This window comes from Scyliorhinus canicula, chromosome 4, assembly GCF_902713615.1.
Source record: "Scyliorhinus canicula chromosome 4, sScyCan1.1, whole genome shotgun sequence".
Taxonomy (NCBI): domain Eukaryota; kingdom Metazoa; phylum Chordata; class Chondrichthyes; order Carcharhiniformes; family Scyliorhinidae; genus Scyliorhinus; species Scyliorhinus canicula.
This window is the reverse complement of record NC_052149.1, coordinates 36208796-36228632: the sequence shown is the minus strand read 5'-3', so window position 1 is coordinate 36228632 and position 19837 is coordinate 36208796.

Here is a 19837-nt window from a genome sequence, read left to right as displayed (position 1 = left end):
AACCTTCGCTGCACATCCGCTATGGCTCAATGGTTGAAAACAGAAAATGTTATAGATACTCAGCAGGTCAGGCAGCATCTCTGGATAGGGAAAGAACAGTTTTTCAGACCGATGACCTTTCATCAGAACTGTAAACGGGCAATTCGTTGGTGAATGAATGGCAAGTTTACCTTAAAAATAATTCAAACAGCAACACGATAAACTACCTCAGATTTCTAAATGGAAGCACTTTAACAAATTGCAATTCAGTCACTGATGTCACCACAGTCTTCAGAAATGAGGTTGTCAGTAAATTGTTAGAGCTGACAAACAGCCCAATGGAACTGAGTTGATCAATTGTGTTTGGCGACAGTTGGTGCTAGTTAGAGTCTGTCAAAGGCAGTCATTCTTGCATTAAATTAGCATCTGTTTCTGTAGCGGGTCTCTGCAGTATGTTGCCATTCAGTTGCCTTTTGGGTCCAGCGAGCTCCAACAAGTATACGTTTCACTAAAGCAAACCTCCCGTTGCAGGGGAGGGGGGAGGGGAGGGGTGGAAGGGAGGGTGGGGGGAGTGCGGATTAACTCCTCTTCCCAGGATGATCATAAATTATTTCTTTATTATATAAGCAGAGGGATTTTCACAGCTTTCTGTGAGGTTTAGCGCAACCAGCAGCACTCTGAAGGCATTTATGGAAAGAATTTGACAAATCACTGTCTAAATAAAGAAACAGATTTTTGCGTTCATTGACAGTAGCTGCACAGCTGTTCAGGAAAGAGGAAAGATATGGAAATAGACTCTGCATAAACACGTTGAAGAAAGGATAGAGACTCGATTAGCAGTGGGACAGAAAGAGTTCATTTATTTATTGAAAATAAATTTCCTCCACATGCTACATGGACGTTAGTTGCTATGAGCCATCAGGTCAGTACCCCTGCTTTTTCAGAAACAATGCAGCCCTTTATTTCTAAGCCCATCCTCTTTCTGCAATTTATTTCCTATTTCTTGCCTTCATTGTGGAGATCCGATCCGGTGCGTAAAACCATAGGTGCAGCTTCTTTCAAGACCTGTGATAATTTCTGAAGAAAACATGTAAGAGACATAGGAATGCAGAAAAACAGAATACATAGCTCACTATCTATTTTTTACACAGTGTGGTGGGTGCCTGGAACGCTTTGCCAGCGGAGGGGTAGAGGCGGCCACGATAGCATCATTTAAGATACATCTAGACAGACATATGAACGGGCGGGGAACAGAGGGAAGTAGATCCTTGGAAAATAGGCGACAGGTTTAGTTAAAGGATCTGGATCGAACAGGCTGGGGGGGGGGGGGGGGGGGGGGGAGCAGAAGGGCCTGTTCCTGTGCTGTAATTTTCTTTGTTCTTTGTTCTTCTTTTATCCCTCAGGTAACTTTCTTGACAAATGCCTGTCCAGCATCCTCATAATATTAATGATACTATGAGTGAAATTCTCTGTTTGGGAGACTCAGTGTTGACACTAGGACTGAACTGCGTGCAGCTCATTAGGGGCACTATTTGTGGAGCAATTCAGGACATGTTAATGGGGCAGCATTCTGCTGGCGCGAATTCCGAGCAATTCCCGGCTGGAGTTAGCACCAAAAAACCTGGCAGCTGGAGCTGCTTTGAAGCGCTCCACTTACCACACACTCACTGCAGCCACCAAGGTGGCTCAGAGGAGACCTGCCCCGCGAGGTCGGGGGTCCAAGGTGGACCCACATCTCCATGCCAGTGGAGAGCGGAGGGACACTCTCTTCCCCAGGGAGGGCCACAGACTCAGGCCTGCCCTCCTGAACACTGCCTGGAAGTTGATGCCAGTGGCAAAGGCAGTCAGCACTGCTACTCTCACCAGGAGGAGACAGCTGGTGATCTGAGGGGCTGGTTATCACTGGTGGGTCCTCTGCCCTGTGAGAGAGGCAGAGAACCCAGGGAGACCCCAAAGACCATGGTGCAGATGTCCTCTGGTTGGGGTGAGCTCTGCTGACCCCCATTGAGGAAGCACCTCTGCAATGGGGCAGGCTTCTGAGGAGTGTAAACACCTGGTGGGCTCCTGATTGAGCTTGCCCCTTGATAAAACAGCTGGGGTATCAGGACGTCTACCAGGGTGGCAGGGTGGGCTCCCAGATGACCAGAGGCTCTCTGAGCATTTAAAGGACACAGGCAGTACTCAGCAGTGTGAGCAGCCAGGAGCCTGTAAGTAGCACCAAAGGGCTGCGTTTAAAAGACAGACTGCAGCAATGGCGGTTTGAGCAAGGCCACCCCAATTCCGAGGGGGACACCCCAAGTCCATGGACTTGACACAAAGTCACTACCCACTACTGCCCCTGGCCCAGGCAGCCACTCCCTAGCAAACCCAACAGTTTTCAATGGTTTTTCAATGCTTTTTTAGTCTCCTGCTCCCCCTCTGTAGCCAGGGTGCCCAGTTCACATTTGTAAATACTTGTAGAATTCACGTCCGCGACACTTACACCTGAGAGGAGTGGAGAATCGCGGAAGGGCGGGGCATACTGTGTCCAACCCACTAATCAGATTTAAATGTATGCACGTGCTGGGTTTGCATGCCGCTGCTGGCATGGGGCGCAAATGTCATTATCGCCACCAGTGAGGGAGCGAAGCATGATGGCTGAATCAGCGGCGGGCGCAGTCCTTGATTTTGGCCGGACGCCTGATTCTCTGCCCGATGGCAGTCTGTGTTTGCTGCACCACGAGGCAGAGAATTTCGCCCTTCGTTTTAAAAGAACAATGATAGTTTGCTGGGCTGCTTTGTGAGAAATCTTCAGCAATCCTTTTAAAGACTGCCTCTTCAGCTTCTCAATGGCTGGTGAAACTTTGGGTTCAACATGTTGTATACTCATTATGATATTGGACTAACAATACAGAGACCTGGACTAATGACCACGGCAGCTGGGGAATTTAAATTCAGTTAATGAAATAAATTATGAATAAAACACAAACTATAGCATCAATAATTATATAATTATAGAATTTACAGTGCAGAAGGAGGTCATTCGGCCCATTGGGTCTGCACCAGCCCTTGGAAAGAGCACCTTACTTAAACTCACACCTCCACCCTATCCCCCTAACCAAGTAATCCACCTAACCTTTTTGACACGCGGGGGTAATTTTAGCATGGCCAATCCACCTAACCCGCATATCTTTGTTCTGTGGGAAGAAACCAGAGCACCCGGAGGAAATCCACACAGACATGGGGAGAAAGTACAAACTCCACACAGACAGTCACCCGAAGCCGGCATTGAACCCGGGACCCTGGAGCTTGAGTCAGCAGTGCTAACCACTGTGCCACTGTGCCGCCAAATAATGATAACCATGAAGCTACTGAATTGTCATAAATACCCATCAGGTTCATTAACATCCTCTAGACCAACAGAAATGTGGGTGAATCTTAACTGTTCTTGGAAGTGGCTTCGCAGAACACTCAGTTATATCAGATCAGCAAGCAAAACTGTATTGAGATGAAAACTGGATGCACATTGACCTGTGCACTGGACATGTCAAAGGCACATTCAGCCCAATCAATCTTTCAAGGTCTTCCTTGTACGCTGTCTGAATTTTGCCAAAGTGCGCGAGCTGCCCCACAGACTAGAAAAGCAACGGCCCCCAGGCTGGGTTGGTGACCTTGCTTGATGGGCATCTGGCCGATAGCGGGTAGACCATGCCAGGCTTCTGCTCGACGCCATCCAGATGTTTGGTGAGGGCTCCCTGAATGAATCGTGGTGCTGTGCCACCCGCCACACCCCCCCCCCCCCCCCCCCCAACCAAACCACCCCCCCACCTAAGTCTGGACTTGGAACAAGTGCTGGGGAATCAATTATGAGGAACCCCATTGATTACAGAGATTAAGTTTTACCGGGCCGAGCGAATCAGAGGCAAACCGCCAGGAGCGCAGCGTGAAACGGTGGAGTAAAAAATTGTTAAAAAGGCTGAATGTACGGTAACTTTTCTGGCTAATGCCAAGGGGAATCTCCCTGGTTTTCTCACTGTGAATGACACTTTGAAAAATATCGTAAAATTCCACTCACCCTCCTAAAATAGACCTGAAGAAGATATAAAAATATTGATTTAGACATAGCCCGGATCCCAGGACAACATTTCCATGAAAACCAATGTCATTCTGAGGATTTGAGTACATTACAGTTTGGTTTCACTTGGATCAGTGTGCCTTTGGGAAGCAGGGAATAAATCTTGCGTCAGTCAGTTGAGCCATCATATTACATTATCATGGAGACGCAAAGCCCTTTGGCATGGCAGCAGCCAAGTCCTGACATCTCTTGAAGTTGTTCTGAAAGGAAGAACATTCTTTGTACCACCACAGTCCTCAGTAAAGTGTGAAAGTCAACACCTCAAGCTTGTTAAAGTGGCAAGGAAATGAGAGAAGCAGAGTGAAATTCTACCCACGTTGGGGTCTTTCAAGATACATATGGGCTGAGTCAACACATTAACAATACCCATATTAACTATGTAGTAAATGGTAGCTACTGTAGTAAGAAAAAAACCAGAGCGAAGCTGAGGCAGATTTACAGTTTGTAGGGCCCCGCACTCACCTTCATTTCTGAGGCCCCCCCAGCCCCCACCTCCCCCCCCCTTCCATCTCACACCCCTCCCGACCCCACCCACCCTTGCCTCACAGAACACAAAGGCAGAAGCCACAAAACACACAAATAGATCACTTTTTGAATTTGTAAAAACACAGCTTTATGAATAATTGTTGAAGTGAAATCCAAGCCTAACCTCTTGTCAAAATGTCGGTAAAGATGGTCAATATTGAGATGTGTGTGTCTTGAGACAAGCAAAAATGGGACTTGCTGATGATCAACAAGATGGAAACATCAGCTGCTGGCATCACTGCAGCACAGGCCAGCGCAGGACAGAATGATCCATACGCTGCTGTTCAGTGCATTTTACAGTGTCTCATTCATTTTCAAAAATAAAATTAACTTTGTCGCACAAAATCAAAGAAATTGTTGCCGTAAATTCACATGAGTTGAGTGTCCAGTGAGTCCAAGTCCAAAATCAGTGGCTTTGGCCGGCAGGAGATCATTCTTTGTCTTTGAGACTTTCTGAAGGCTAGTTTGATAACAATGGTGGTTAGAATTACTAGCATGTGATGAGCAATGGTCCATTTTGAAAAACAGAATATAAAGAAAAGAATATGGAAGGGACAGATTTTTAAGATTTTCATTGCTTTTTGGAAGGCAATTTAGATAGCTTTTTTTTGCACTTTTTCTTTGCAAAATCATTAATTACATCATCGGAGGTAAAATCTTGTAAACACACACTTCCAATTATCAATATTTCTGAACTTGGGATGGCCCTGTGGCTAGAACTGCTGCCTCACTGCGCTGAGGACCCAGGTTTGATCCTGGTCACTGTCCGTGTGTAGTTTGCATATTCTTCCCGTGTCTGCGTGGGTCTCACCCCCACAACCCAAAGATGTACAGGGTAGGGGGATTGCCATGCTGAATATCTCCTTAATTGGAAAACAAAAAATAATTTAAAAAACAATTCTGAACTTGTCAAATGTTTTTAGCTCATCGTACTTCGCAAATAACTTTTACTTCTTTTCAATATAGAAAAAGAATGTTTACTAGAAGTTTCGGACAGGTATTGTTAAAAATATTTGCGGAATGGTTTGCACATTTGGAAAGGTTGCCTGCAAACCATTACGTGCAAGTCTGTACAAATCAACTGGTGATCTTGAAGCACAAAGCACATCGTTATTTTTTTAAAAAAATGTTTTTTTTCCAGTCAAAGGGCAATTTAGCATGGCCAATCCACCTAGCCTGCACATCTTTAGGTTGTGGGGGTGAAACCTCGCAGACACGGGAAGAATGTGCAAACTCCACATGGACAGTGACAGACAGTCCTCAGCGCCGTGAGGCAGAACTGCTAACCACTGCGCTACGGTGCCGCTTTAGCTCACCATTATGGATTAAATAAATGAATTGTTTCACTTCATCTTCAAAAGATTTTTGTGTGTGGCCTCCCGGTAGAATTCACTCAATTTCTTATTGCAGCAAATTTCTGTCAAAAAGCACGCATAATAAATCAACAGTTTTCTTCAGAGATTCACTTCTCCTCTGCAGTTGCACCATTATTGTGATATAAGTAACTTTTGCAGCCTCACCAATGATCTTCTTTTTCCCATTTAAAGTGATTTAATTGTCTCTAGTTTCATCGAAAAATAACTTCCCACGTGTTGTACACTTATCATTGTCAGGGATTTATATTAATGTTAGGCGTCTGTTTCCACTGAACTCTAGTCATTTCGAACTTCCATGATAAACGTTTAACTAAGGCTAATGATTGTGCAGCATTCAATAAAGTATCAGTATTTTGCAGCGATTTGCTGATGCTATTAATTCCTTGATGTAAATGCCACAAAGGAGTAAAAACAGCAATATCATACTTTTCACACTTCTCTGCTGAGGATTTTGCTTCAGTTTTCACATATATGGTTTTTGAATTTTGATATGGTTCTGTCGAATAAGATATCCTTTATATCAGCAAAGTTCATTTTCAATGCTAAAATGGCATCTGCACGAGCAGGCCACCTGAAATGAAATGAAAATCGCTTATTGTCACAAGTAGGCTTCAAGGAAGTTACTGTGAAAAGTCCCTAGTCGCCACATTCTGGCGCCTGTTCGGGGAGGCTGGTACGGGAATTGAACCATGCTGCTGGCCTGCCCTGGTCTGCTTGAAAAGCCAGCGATTTAGTCCAGTGTGCTAAACCAGCCCCTGGGGTCATAAATTCATTTTACCATTTCCCTGCTCCAAGCATGATTGCAACATATTCCACCGATGCGTGAACAAAGTCATAAAATGTACAGCTCCCTCACAGGATTAAGCTGCAGCATTGCAGATTAAATTCAAGGAGTGACTGGAAAATGGGGATATCTAATACACAGGGCCTTGCATTGTTTAGTCTTGCTTGTAGACCTGAATATATTCTTGCCATATTTGCAGCATTATCGAAGCTCTGTCCATAACAGTTTTTGATGTCCAAACGTAAATTTGCAATGATTTCAATATCAACTGTCTTTAAAAGTGTGGGATTGTAACTGGATAAAACAAAGAAATCTCTTTAAAATGTCATCATTGCTGGTCACATATCTTAACATTAATGTTAATTGGTCCACACGACTCACATCTGTTTTTGAATCAACTATTGTGGAATAGTATTTGGAATCTTTAACTTCATTAGTGAATTGGTTTCTAAGCTGCTCTGCTTAGAGTGCGTAGAGTGGCTCGTGACCGGCGGCGCGCCAAACACGTCAGTGCCAATGGCGCCGATTCTCCGCTCCGAGAAGAATTGCGGGATGGCACGGTTGTGGGGATTCTCCGGCCCGGCGTGGGGCTGGGAGAATCCCGCCCCACGTTCAACCTTTTCAGGTGATCTGGTAGCTCTGGAAATCGGCAAGTCTAAATCATCAGATTAATTCACCCATAGATTTGGATGAGGATGAATTTGAAGTTTGTGCATGTTCAATACTTGAAACTTTTAAAAGTAAAATGACAAACTGCCTTTTTGCCCAGCTTCGTCCTCCTTCCTCACCTTCAACTTTCTGCATTTTCACTGCCAAATTGATGCTTCATATTGCTAAAGAAACTGACCTTGATTTTAGCAGCTAATAAAGTGTCTGAAAGCAGACGTTTTTTAACACGGTATATGGCCCATTTTTATGATGTTCAATCTCTGCAAAAATTGGATTCATCTTTTAACTATGAAGCTGTGATTCTGATCATGGATTTCAAACAACACTCACTCTACTATCCTCCAGCCAAATCCCCTCACAAACTCTCCCTCCCCCAATAATGCAACTCGACCCTCACACACTCTCCCTCCCTGCAAGGCTGGAACCCAACCCCCCTCATGCACTTTCCTCCACTCACACCCTCACATTCTCCCCCCCCCCCCCCCCCCCCACCCATCCCCACCCCCACCCCCAGCCCCTCACAGTCTTCCCATGCACCTCACACTCTCCCATTCTCACAATCTCACTCACCTTGCTGCTTGGGGTTTTCAAGGCAGCTTGCCTCACTCATCATGGCTGCCGTGCCTCTCCCTCGTCTCGGGACATTGTTGCACACCTATTGCTGGCCTGGGTCCACTAATGCTGGTGTCCAGCGCAAACCTGTTCACCTTGCCTGCTGGTTGGTCGACCCCATGGCTTGATTTAGTGATTGCACCTCCCTGTTGCTGGCTTGGGCCGTGCATGCCAGTGTCTGAAGCAAACCTGCTTGCCTCGCCTGCTTGGCGGTTGACCTCGTGACTTGATTCGCCAGTCGTTCCACCCGCACTTGTTGTTGGCCTGGATCCGTTAGTGCCAATGCCTGGCACAAACCAGCTCAGCATCCTATAAACATATACAATCATAGAATTTACAGTGCAGAAAGAGGCCATTCGGCCCATTGAGTCTGCAGCGGCCCTTGGAAAGAGCACCCCACTTAAACCCACGCCTCCACCCCATCCCCGTAACCCAGTAATTCCAACTAACATTTTTGGACATTAAGGGCAATTTAGCATGGTCAATCCACCTAACCTGCACATCTTTGGATTGTGGGAGAAACCCGGAGCACCCAGAAGAAACCCACACAGTCATGGGGCGAACGTGCAGACTCCGCACAGACAGTGACCCAAGCCGAGAATCGAACCTGGGACCCTGGAGCTGTGAAGCAACAGTGCTACCCACTGTGCTACCATGCTACCCATGGGTCATTCATCAAATTTACATGTATCTTTTTCTCCAATATGAGCTGCCTAGTCTGATCCCACTTTCCTGTTTTCTCCCCATATTCTTAACCATACAGTCTTGCAACTCCCTCCACCTCCATCTACAAGTACTTATGCAATCTGTTTCCAAAATGGTTGGTGACATCAAATTCTACATTCTAATCATCATCCGCGTAAAGGTTTTGACAACTGTCCAACATTTGAGATTATCTTAAATTTGTGCCTTTCATTATTATCTCACCAACCATGTAAATCTCTATCACTACTTCCCTACCATGATTTTGAAGCCCTTATTTAAGTCTCTAATTGGCTTTCCCAATCCTAACGTATCAAGTTTTTTCCTAACTGGAGCGCATCACCATGCTAACATCTATCTTGCAACATCGTAATTTATTTTATGTCCTTCCTATAATAGGTTTGAAAAGGTTAAAGACCAATATGCACTTCATCGTGCCTCATTTACTGAAAACTACTTTGAAGTGGAATGCTCCTGATTCTGTTGAAAAATTCCTTCAGATTTTCATCTGGCATATTCCTTATTCATTCCCTGCAGAATAAAACTTTGGAATAATCAGTGGCTGGCTGCTGTTGATGTAACTGAAACAGTTAGTAGTAAATTAAGAGACACTAGACTCAACTTTATTTCCCTAGATATGCCTGACTGTTGCATTTGTGCTGGGAATTAATAATGTAGCATGCACAATGTACTTTCAATTTCTTTTGTCCCCGACTCCCCAAACTTATGGTACACATCACGGCCAATTTTCTTTGTGTGATTTGATAGTTGGCCTTTCGCCTGGAGTTAATACTCATCAGAAAATCATGGACCTAACGCTTGCAGCTTTGTGGCTAATGATGAGGAACTTCAGTTATGCAAAAGGACATGAGAAGCTAGGATTGTCCTTCTTAGAGTAACGTAGGTTAACTGAGATTAATAGAGGTATTCAAAATTATGAGGAGCTTTCATGGAGCGGATAAAGAGAAATATTTCCCACACAGTGCTCGGTGGCACAGTGGTTAGCACCACTGCCTCATGGCCCTAGGGACCCAGGTTCAATTCCGGCCTTGGTGGACTGTGTGGAGTCTGCACGTTCTCCCCGTGTCTGTGTGGGTTTTCTCTGGGTGCTCCAGTTTCCTTCCACAGTCAAAAGATGTGCAAGTTAGGTGGATTGGCTGTGCTAAAATTACCCCTTAGTGTCCAAAGATGTGCAGGTTAATTGGGGTTATGAGGTTGCGGGGATAGGGTGGGGGTTTGGGCCTAGGTAGGGTGCTCTTTCAGAGGGTCGGTGCAGACCCGATGGGCTGAATGGTTCCTTCTGCACTGTAGGAAATCTGTTTAATTGGCAAAACAACCAGAGGAAAGATAGGTAGAATATTCTTAAGCAGCAAGATGTTATGATCTTAAATGCAGTCCTGGAACGAGACGGGGGCTGAGGGGAGACCTGATTGAGGTGTACAAAATTAAGAGAGGTATAGACAGGGTGAATAGTCAGAAGCTTTTTCCCAGGGTGGAAGACCCAATTACAAGGGGGCACAGGTTCAAGCTGAGAGGGGGAAAGTTTAGGGGAGATGTGTGGGGTAGGTTTATCACACAGAGGGTGATAGGTGTCTGGAACACATTGCCAGTGGAGGTGGCAGAGGCAGGCATGATAGCAATGTTTAAGATGTATCTTGATAGACACATGAGCAGGTGGGGAATGGAGGGATGCAAATCGTTTGATCAATAAGTAGTAAATAAGGAATCTGGATCGGCACAGGCTTGGTAGGCCGAAGGGCCTGTTCTTGTGCTGTAATGTTATTTGTTCCATTGGGAATTAGATATATACTTGAAAAAGGGAGACAAAAACTGCTGGGCTATGGATAAAGTGTGAGGGGACTGGGACTAATCGGACAGCACTTTGAAAGAACCAACACCAGCACAAAGGCCTGAATGGCTTCCTTTAGTTTAATTTGTTCATGGGATGTGTGGGCCAACATTTACCGCCCATCTTTAATTGCCCTCGACAAGCTGGTGGTGAGCCACCTTCATGAACTGCTGCAGCCCATGTGGTATAGGTGCAATCACAGCACAGTTCAGGAGGGAGTTCCAGGACTTTGACCCGGTGACAGTGAAGATACAGCAATTTAGTTCAGTGCTATATGATTCTAAGAGATACCCCAGTTCCAGCATATACTCCAAAAACTACTTCCATGATGCTTTGGCACGTAATCTGAACAGACAGAGTAAAAATTAATTACTGCCAAGTAGAACAACATATAGCCATTCAGCAACACTGTCACAATTTACTCCAATTGTAAGATCAATGATCATCCGACCCAACTGGCTCATCAATGCTTGAACATAGTGGGGATGCCATAACCATAATTCCAGCTCACCGACACAAAAACAGGTTGAAAACCTATATATTTAAAAGAAAATTATGAATATTCATTTACCCATCTGACAAATTAACACTTTGTAACACTGCAAAAGAAATGAACAGTGCATGGACCTGTCTATATGTAAGCTCCATGGCTATTCAGCCACTGCTGTGGAGGGCCCCAATTTCGCTTCTCCTTTTTTTCTCCTCGAAATTCCTCATATACATCACTCTTCTTTTAAGCCTGTGTTCATCGTGTTATTGCCATTATCACGCAGTGGCAGAATTCAGCACCATCTGCATAAATAGTTGCTGTAAAGTTCTCCGTGACTTTAGAGTCTTAAAAGACACGCACATACAAGAGAGAGAAGGTCACAACAGTTTCACAATCTTCTCAAAAGGCAAACAGCAAAAGCCCGCAGATCTTGACAAATATCCTCACAAGAAAGGAATCAAGGCATGTTGGCAGCACTTGCTTAAGAGGAAACTAACAAAATCTGAGATTAATCAGCCTCCTACTCCGATGTGCTGATGTGATTAGCAAGGTAGAACTCCTAGACCGGTTAGCGGGTGGAATAGATTTTATCAAGTTCTGTGAAGAAGAAATGGTCTCAATTCTTACCCAATATGAGGCCTTGAGTGGACTAATGGTGACATGGTCTGGATTTGAAATATATCAGCTAGGCCAAGTTTCAAAACTTGTCAATCTGTAATGTAAGGCTACAATTACACTTGACTAAGGTAATGTGATGACTGGAGTTTAATACTTGCCCCCAGGCTGATCTAGCTTCCCTACTCAGAGAGGTACATACTCATTAGAGGCCCCAATTCAGTTTTTTCAAGTTCGTAAAAAAAATTTGCTCTTCTCATTTTATAAAATTTATCTCTTATTTTAGGTCATTAAGCCCCATTTCTTTAGCAATAAGTGGGAAGGCAATCTGCCCTCTAGCCTTTTCCAGTGTTGATTTTGAACAGGAAAGTAAATAATGCAGAGGTGACTTGACACCAGTTTCCCTTTCCACTCTGTGACTGGCATTTTGGCCTCTCGTCAGGCGAGCATGAAGAAAATCAGGAATTGCGCGTGGGGAGTTTCTGCTTATTCCTATTGCATATTGCCATTGGAGGCTTCGGGTATTGCATTGTTGCATTCTCTTAGTCTTCAAAACTCATATCAAGTCAAATATGAATTCTTAATAATACTTTCATTGCTGCCCAATTATTTGTAACATGAGCATCTGTCAATCTATGAATGACTGACCTTCCAACCGTTAACCTTTCAACAGACCTTTAAGGGGGAAGAGAACATTTCCATTGACAGGGAGTAAACTGTAGCTACTCACGATTGCGATTAGTCAAGAACAGCGCTGATCTCCTCTGGATTACTTGATTGCTTTGGGAAGTGAGAAGGGGCTTCCCAGAGTTTTCCTGGAGTTTGTCACAGGTGTTGTTCCTTGTCTCTGAATAAAGCTCGTAGTCTTAAAGTTGAAGTAGATGCTTTATTGTGAGTTTGATCTCTCTCCAGTGCTTAACTTAATGTTATATCTGAGCTACCTGTCTGTTCTGCTTCCAGCTGCCGTTCCTGTGAAGTGCCTCTAACTTCTTGGCCCGGATTCTCCCCTACCCGGCGGGGGGGGGGGGGCCAAAGGTGCAGATTTCTCCGCACCTTTAGGAGCCAAGCCCTAACCCTGAGGGGCTAGGCCCGCGTCGGAGTGGTTGGCGCCCCGCCGATCGGCGGGAAAGGCCTTTGACGCCACGCCAGCCGGGGCCGAAGGGACTTTGCCGGCCGGCGGAAGTCTGCGCATGCACCGGAGCGTTAGCGGCTGCTGACGTCATCCCCGCGCATGCGCTGGGGAGGGGGTCACTTCCGCGTCAGCCATCGTGAAGACTATGGCGAACGTGGAAGGAAAAGAGTGCCCCCACGGCACAGGCCCGCCCACAGATCGGTGGGCCCCGATCGCAGGCCAGGCCACCGTGGGGGCACCCCCCCCCCAGGGCCAGATTGCCCCGTGCCCCCCCCAGGACCCCGGAGCCCGCCCGCGCCGCCTGGTCCCGCCGGTAAGGTAGGTGGTTTGATTCCCGCCAGCGAAACCGGCATGTCAGCAGCGGGACTTCGGCTCATCGCGGGCCGGAGAATCGCCGGGGGGAGGGCCGCCGACAGGCGTGGCGCGATTCCCATCCCCGCCGAATCTCTGGTGCCGGAGACTTCGGGAGACGGCGGGGGCAGGATTCACGCCGGCTCCCGGCGATTCTCCGACCCGGCGGGGGGGGGGTCGGAGAATCCCGCCCCCGTCTCTCTCTATTTATACCTCTCCAGTGTTCCCTCTGGTGCTTGCTCAGTTTCATTGCATCTACATTGACCCCTTGTATATATACAGATCACTACAGTTTCCTTCCCTGTACACTGTTTCTTCCAGGAAAAGCGTGTTTGGGAAGTGAATACATTGCATGTTTGTACAGTTAACTGGATGGAGCAGACTGGACAATCCTTTCTCAGGCTTTTCCTGTCACGTGTGCACCTACACAACCTTTGGACTGAAATTTAGTCCCGGGGCAAATAGGGAACAGGTTGGCTGTTTTGAGGCCGTGGAACCAGGAAGTACAGGTTTGATGAATGTCCCACAGATTTAACTAATTGGACCATTTAACACTAAGGAAGTGAATTTTGGACATGGTTCTCCCTCCTCTTGACCATTTCTATGGCAAAAGAGCAGCAGAAACCTTGGAAAACCAGGAATAAAAATCCCCCAAATTAACATCCAAAATGTATATTATATAGGTCTGTATGCACAACTATTCTCCTGACAGGGAGAAGAAAATATTTTTTTAAGGTTCTACTTACTCTTTTTTAAAAATAAATTTAGAGTACCCAATTCATTTTTCCAATTAAGGGGCAATTTAGCATGGCCAATCCACCTGACCTGCACATATTTTGGGCTGTGGGGGCGAAACCCTTGCAAACACGGGGAGAATGTGCAAACTCCACATGGACAGTGACTCACAGCCGGGATTGAACCTGGGACCTAGGTGCCATGAGGCAGCAGTGCTAACCACTGTGCCACTACTTACTCTTTTTTATGTCCTGTTGTGATTCGTTATGGTTCGGCAAACAAGGAAGTAACTTTCACTTTTGGAATGGGTAAAAAAAGGCTGGTCGACCAATTAATGCACATCCTGCCTGATTTACTAAACTTTTGAAGTCAGTCAGAAATTTTCTGCCTGTGACAGAGGTGAAAGTTATTCCTCATAATAGTTAAACCGAACTGGAAAAAGTGTGCATACAAATTGACTGTGAGACAAGTGATAGTTGGAGGTGTCATAGACATGGTTATGATGTCCATGTATATTATATATATAGAATGTATATTATATATAATTCATCACCTGTCAGGAATGTAAATAATGTTGTGGTTTTTCAGAGTGACTGTCATTTAAAAATAAATCTTCTCGCCTATCTCAGCTTTTCCATTGACCTTTGACTTTCCTTTATTCTTCCATGGGATGCAAGTGTGCTGACAAGGCCGCCATTTCTTACTCATTCCTTATTGCCCTTGAGAAGATGAAGGTGAATTGCCTTTGTGTTTTGTGACTTGAGAAAAAGATGACTTACATTTATATAGAACCTTCCATGACCACTGGATGTCTCAAAGTGCTGTGCAGCCAATGAAATGCTTTTCAAAATGTTAGTCACTGTTGCAGGAAATGCAGGAAACTTGGAAAGGAACTTGCAGATGTTGATGTTCCCAGGCTCCTGCTGTTCTTGTTTTCAAGCATTCGTAACATTATGCTAACTGTGGATGGCTATTTGGGGAACTTGGGTACGGTAACAGTGAGTGGAATCTCCCTTATCCCGCAGAGGTGAGTCTGAAGGTGCGACCAGGAGCAAAATTGAAGAGTGCAGTGTTGGATTGGTGGCCTAGCACACCCCTGCCTTTGGGTGATCTTGACAGAGGCATGTGGAAAGCAGCCGGGCATTCATTACCTGCCTGGCAATAATGGGTAGCCACTTACGCCAATTAAGTGCCCATAGATGGGACGGCAAGGTCTCCACGAGGATTGTCTCAGTATCAGAGTGGATAACTGTTGAGTGCAGCGCCAGGCAGCTCCATTCATGTAGTGAACCAGCCAGAGGGCCATCAGAGCTGGAGCCATTGTGCTCCATGGCTGGTCTTTAGGACTGAAAAGTCGCAAGTGCAGCACAAATGAATTCTCTAGCGGTGTTTCTCATCCATTCTGATATCCCTACTGGCTTCAGGCCTCTTTATTATGAAATGTTAGTCACAGTTTCATCATAGGCACCCTCACACTCGCCTTCCTGCCTCAGCAGCTGTCATCTCACTTGATCGGTCTGCTGGCCTGACATCTCTGCAGGCCCTCTGACAGGGCCTGCAGCCTCAGGAACCACTTTGCTATCCTCAATTGGGCAGGCTACATGGAGGCAGACAATTAGAAGGCCCCCTCCTGGGTAACTGCTTCAGAGTTCACTCTGCCACCCCATGTGGGGTTGGGATCAGGAAACAATCTTAATTCCAGAAAATATTCTATCAGCCCAGTGGATGCTAGCTCACCTTGCTCACGTTGTCAGATGTCTAACTCTTCCATGCCAATCGTCTAAATGAAGTCATGAACTAACAGTCGCTGTGTAAACATTATTATTCAATAGTTGGAGATAAAAAAAGTTCAAAAAAGTGAATTTTTAATTTAAATTTTTCAAAATGATTTCCAACAGATGAATTGGTTCTTCATCAAGAGAACTTTTGTGAGATGTTGGTGGCACAAAATGGTTGTTGCTTTTGCTTGCATAACAGTCTCGCTAGATGAAAGATATTGGGATTCTCCTACCCCCCGCCAAGTCGGAGAATCGCCGGGGGCAGGGGGGATCCCGCCCCCGCCGACTGCCGAATTCTCCGGTGCCAGGGATTTTGCGGGGGCAGGAATCGCGCTGCGCCGGTCGGCGGCTGCTGGCAGTGCCCCCCCCCCCCCGGCGATCCTCCGGCCCGCGATGGGCCGAGTGGCCGCCCGTTTTTGCCAGTCCCACCGGTGTAAATGAGTAGGGGACCTGTGGGACCAGTGGGACCTGGCGGCGCGGGCGGCCTCCGGGGTTCTCGAGGGGGCGCAGGGGGATCTGGCCCCGGAAAGTGCCCCCACGGTGGCCTGGCCCGTAATCGGGGCCAACCGATCCGCAGATGGGCCTGTGCCGTGGGGGTACTCTACTTCTCCGCATCGGCCGCTGTGGTCCTCCGCCATGGCCGTGCAGAGAAGAACCTTCCCGCGCATGCGCTGGGATGGCGGCAGCATACGCTGGCGCTCCCACGCATGCGCCAACTCGCACCAGCCAGCGGAGGCCCTTCGCTGCCGGTTGGCATGGCGCCAAGCCCCTTCCCCGCCGGCCGGCACGGTGCAAACCACTCCGGGGCCAGCCTAGCCCTTGAATGTGCGGAGGATTCCGCACATTTGGGGTGGCCCAACACCGGAGTGGTTGACGCCACTCCTTCCCACTGGAGTTGCCCGCCCCGCCGATTACAGCAGAATCCTGTTAAGCACCTTTAAACATTTCAACATGAAAGTCATGATAAGTGGAAGCATTATTGAAAGTATGGTGATAATGGAGAGCAGCGCTTCCCAAACTTAAAAATAAATGGAGCCCCAGACTCCAACAAAAACAGAAAAGCAATAAAACAGCAAAGTAACAATCAGTATATAATTATTACAGTTTATACATTATAGATCAACATAATATAAATATTTTATGTACTCACCACTTCATCTGAGTTGATCCAATTAATGGACTTTGGCCATGAAACAGTGGAAGCGTAGCTTGAGGGTCTTGAGATGGGTTGATATTGCAGCCCAGGTCATTCTGCAGAACCACAATGATTAGGCCGAGCTCAGACAGACTGCAACTTAGCAGTGCAGGTAGTGCAACCAGTTCGTGGTTAGGGCCAGGCTTCAAAACTCAGTGAAGTGGGCACAGGAAGGAGGGGAGGCTGTAGTGGCAGCACGGTAGCACAGTGGTTAGCACTGTTGCGTCACAGCACCAGGGTCCCAGGTTTGAATCCCGGCTTGGGTCAGTGTATTTGTGGAGTCTGCACGTTCTCCCCGTGTCTGCGTGGGTTTCCTTTGGATGCTCCGGTTTCCTCCCACAAGTCCTGAAAAACGTGCTGTTAGGTAAATTGGAAATTTTGAATTCGCCCTGAGTGAAATGAAATGAAAAATGAAAATTGCTTATTGTCACGAGTAGGCTTCAATGAAGTTACTGTGAAAAGCCCCTAGTCACCACATTCCGGCGCCTGTCCGGGGAGGCTGGTACGGGAATCGAACCGTGCTGCTGGCCTGCTTGGTCTGCTTTAAAAGCCAGCCATTTAGCCGAGTAAGCACCTGAACAGGCGCCAGAATGTGTTGATCAGGGGCTTTTCACAGTAACTTCATTGCAGTGTTAATGTAAGCCTACTTGTGAGAATAAAGATTATTATTAGTATAGTGGGATTGTCACTGGACTAGTAATCTAGAAGCCCAGGCTCTGGAGACTTATGTTCAAAGTCCATCACCAAGAGTTGCTTGGTAGCACCAGCACTGAGCTGGCTGAGTCTTAAACGACAAAGCTGCTAGACGGAGTCTGCAGCAAGAGGGAAAGTCATACACCCTCCCCAACCTGCCCATCACAGATGCATCTGTCCAATATCGGCAGGAGTGATCACCACACAGTCCCTGTGAGACAAAGTCTTGTCTTCACATTGAGGATATCTTTCATCATGCTGTGTGACACTTCCACCATGCTAAATGGGATAGATTTTGAACAACACAAAGCCTGGCATCCACGAAGGGCTGTGGGTCATCAGTAACTGCACAATTGTATTCAACTACCGCATGGCCCATTATATCCCCATTCTACCATTATCATCAAGCCGGGGGATCAACCATGGTTCAATGAAGAGTGCAGGAGGGCATGCCAGGAGCAGCACCAGACATACATGAATATGAGGTGTCAACCTGGTGCAGCCACAGCAGAGGACTATTTGCAGACCAAAAAGCAGAAGCAGCATGCAACAGAAAGATTTAAACTGAATTCCACAACTGATGGATCAGATCTAAGTTCTGCAGTCCTGCCACATCCAGCCTATATGGTGATGGGCAATTAAACAACTCACTGGAGGAGGAAGCTCCACAAGTATCCCCAACCTCAATGGCAGCGGAGCTCAGCACATAAGTTAAAAAGGCAAGGGTGAAACATTTGCAACCATGCTGGAAGGGGTTGTTGACAATGGACAGGATTTCCGAACCTTTCCCACCAGAGAGACCCTCTGGTCCCGCAGAAGGCAATCCCCCCCGTGCTGGGTTCCCCAGTGGTGGTGGGTTTCCCCAGCGGTGGAATGAGCGAGCCACGCAAAATGCCAAAGACATCGGTGGAACCGGAAGATCACACAATTGGCCAATGGCGAGCCACCTCTGTCACTGAAACACACAAACGCAGGGAGCTGGAAAATCCCATTCGGTGCTGATAAGGGGCACTTACTTAGCAGTAACCTGTTCACCGATGCTCAGTTCCACCAGGGTCACTCAACTCTAGACCTCATTACAGCCTTGATCCGAGTAAGGACAAAAGAGCTGAACACAAGAGGTGAGGTGAGAGTGACTGCCCTAGACATCAAGGCAGCATTTGACTGAGTAAGGCATCAAGGAGCCTGAGCAAAACTAGCAATTGGGAACACTCTCCACTGGTTGGAGCCACACCTGTTGGCTGTTGGAGGTCAGTCATCCAAATCCTTGGACATTGCTGCAGCAGTTCCTCAGGGCAGTGTCCTAGGTTGAACCACCTTCAGCTGCTTCATTATTAACATATCCTCCATCAAAAGGTCAGAAATGGGGATGATATCTAATGATTACGCAATGAAAAAAAATTACACAACGTTCAACACCATTTGCGACTCCTCGGATACTGAAACAGTCCATATGCAAGGCCTGGACAACATTCAGGCTTGGGCTGACAAGTTGCAAGTAATATTTGTGCCACACAAGTGCCAGACAAAGACAATTACCAACAAGAACATAAGAACATAAGAACTAGGAGCAGGAGTAGGCCATCTGGCACCTCGAGCCTGCTCCGCCATTCAATGAGATCATGGCTGATCTTTTGTGGACTCAGCTCCACTTTCCGGCCTGAACACCATAACCCTTAATCCCTTTATTCTTCAAAAAACTATCTATTTTTATCTTAAAAACATTTAATGAAGGAGCCTCAACTGCTTCACTGGGCAAGGAATTCCATAGATTCACAACCCTTTGGGTGAAGAAGTTCCTCCTAAACTCGGTCCTAAATCTACTTCCCCTTACTTTGAGGCTATGCCCCCTAGTTCTGCTTTCACCCGCCAGTGGAAACAACCTGCCCGCATCTATCCTATCTATTCCCTTCATAATTTTATATGTTTCTATAAGATTCCCCCTCATCCTTCTAAATTCCAATGAGTACAGTCCCAGTCTACTCAACCTCTCCTCGTAATCCAACCCCTTCAGCTCTGGGATTAACCTAGTGAATCTCCTCTGCATACTATCCAGCGCCAGTACGTCCTTTCTCAGGTAAGGAGACCATAACTGAACACAATACTTCAGGTGTGGCCTCACTAACACCTTATACAGCTGCAGCATAACATAGAACATAGAACATAGAACAGTACAGCACAGAACAGGCCCTTCGGCCCTCAATGTTGTGCCGAGCCATGATCACCCTACTCAAACCC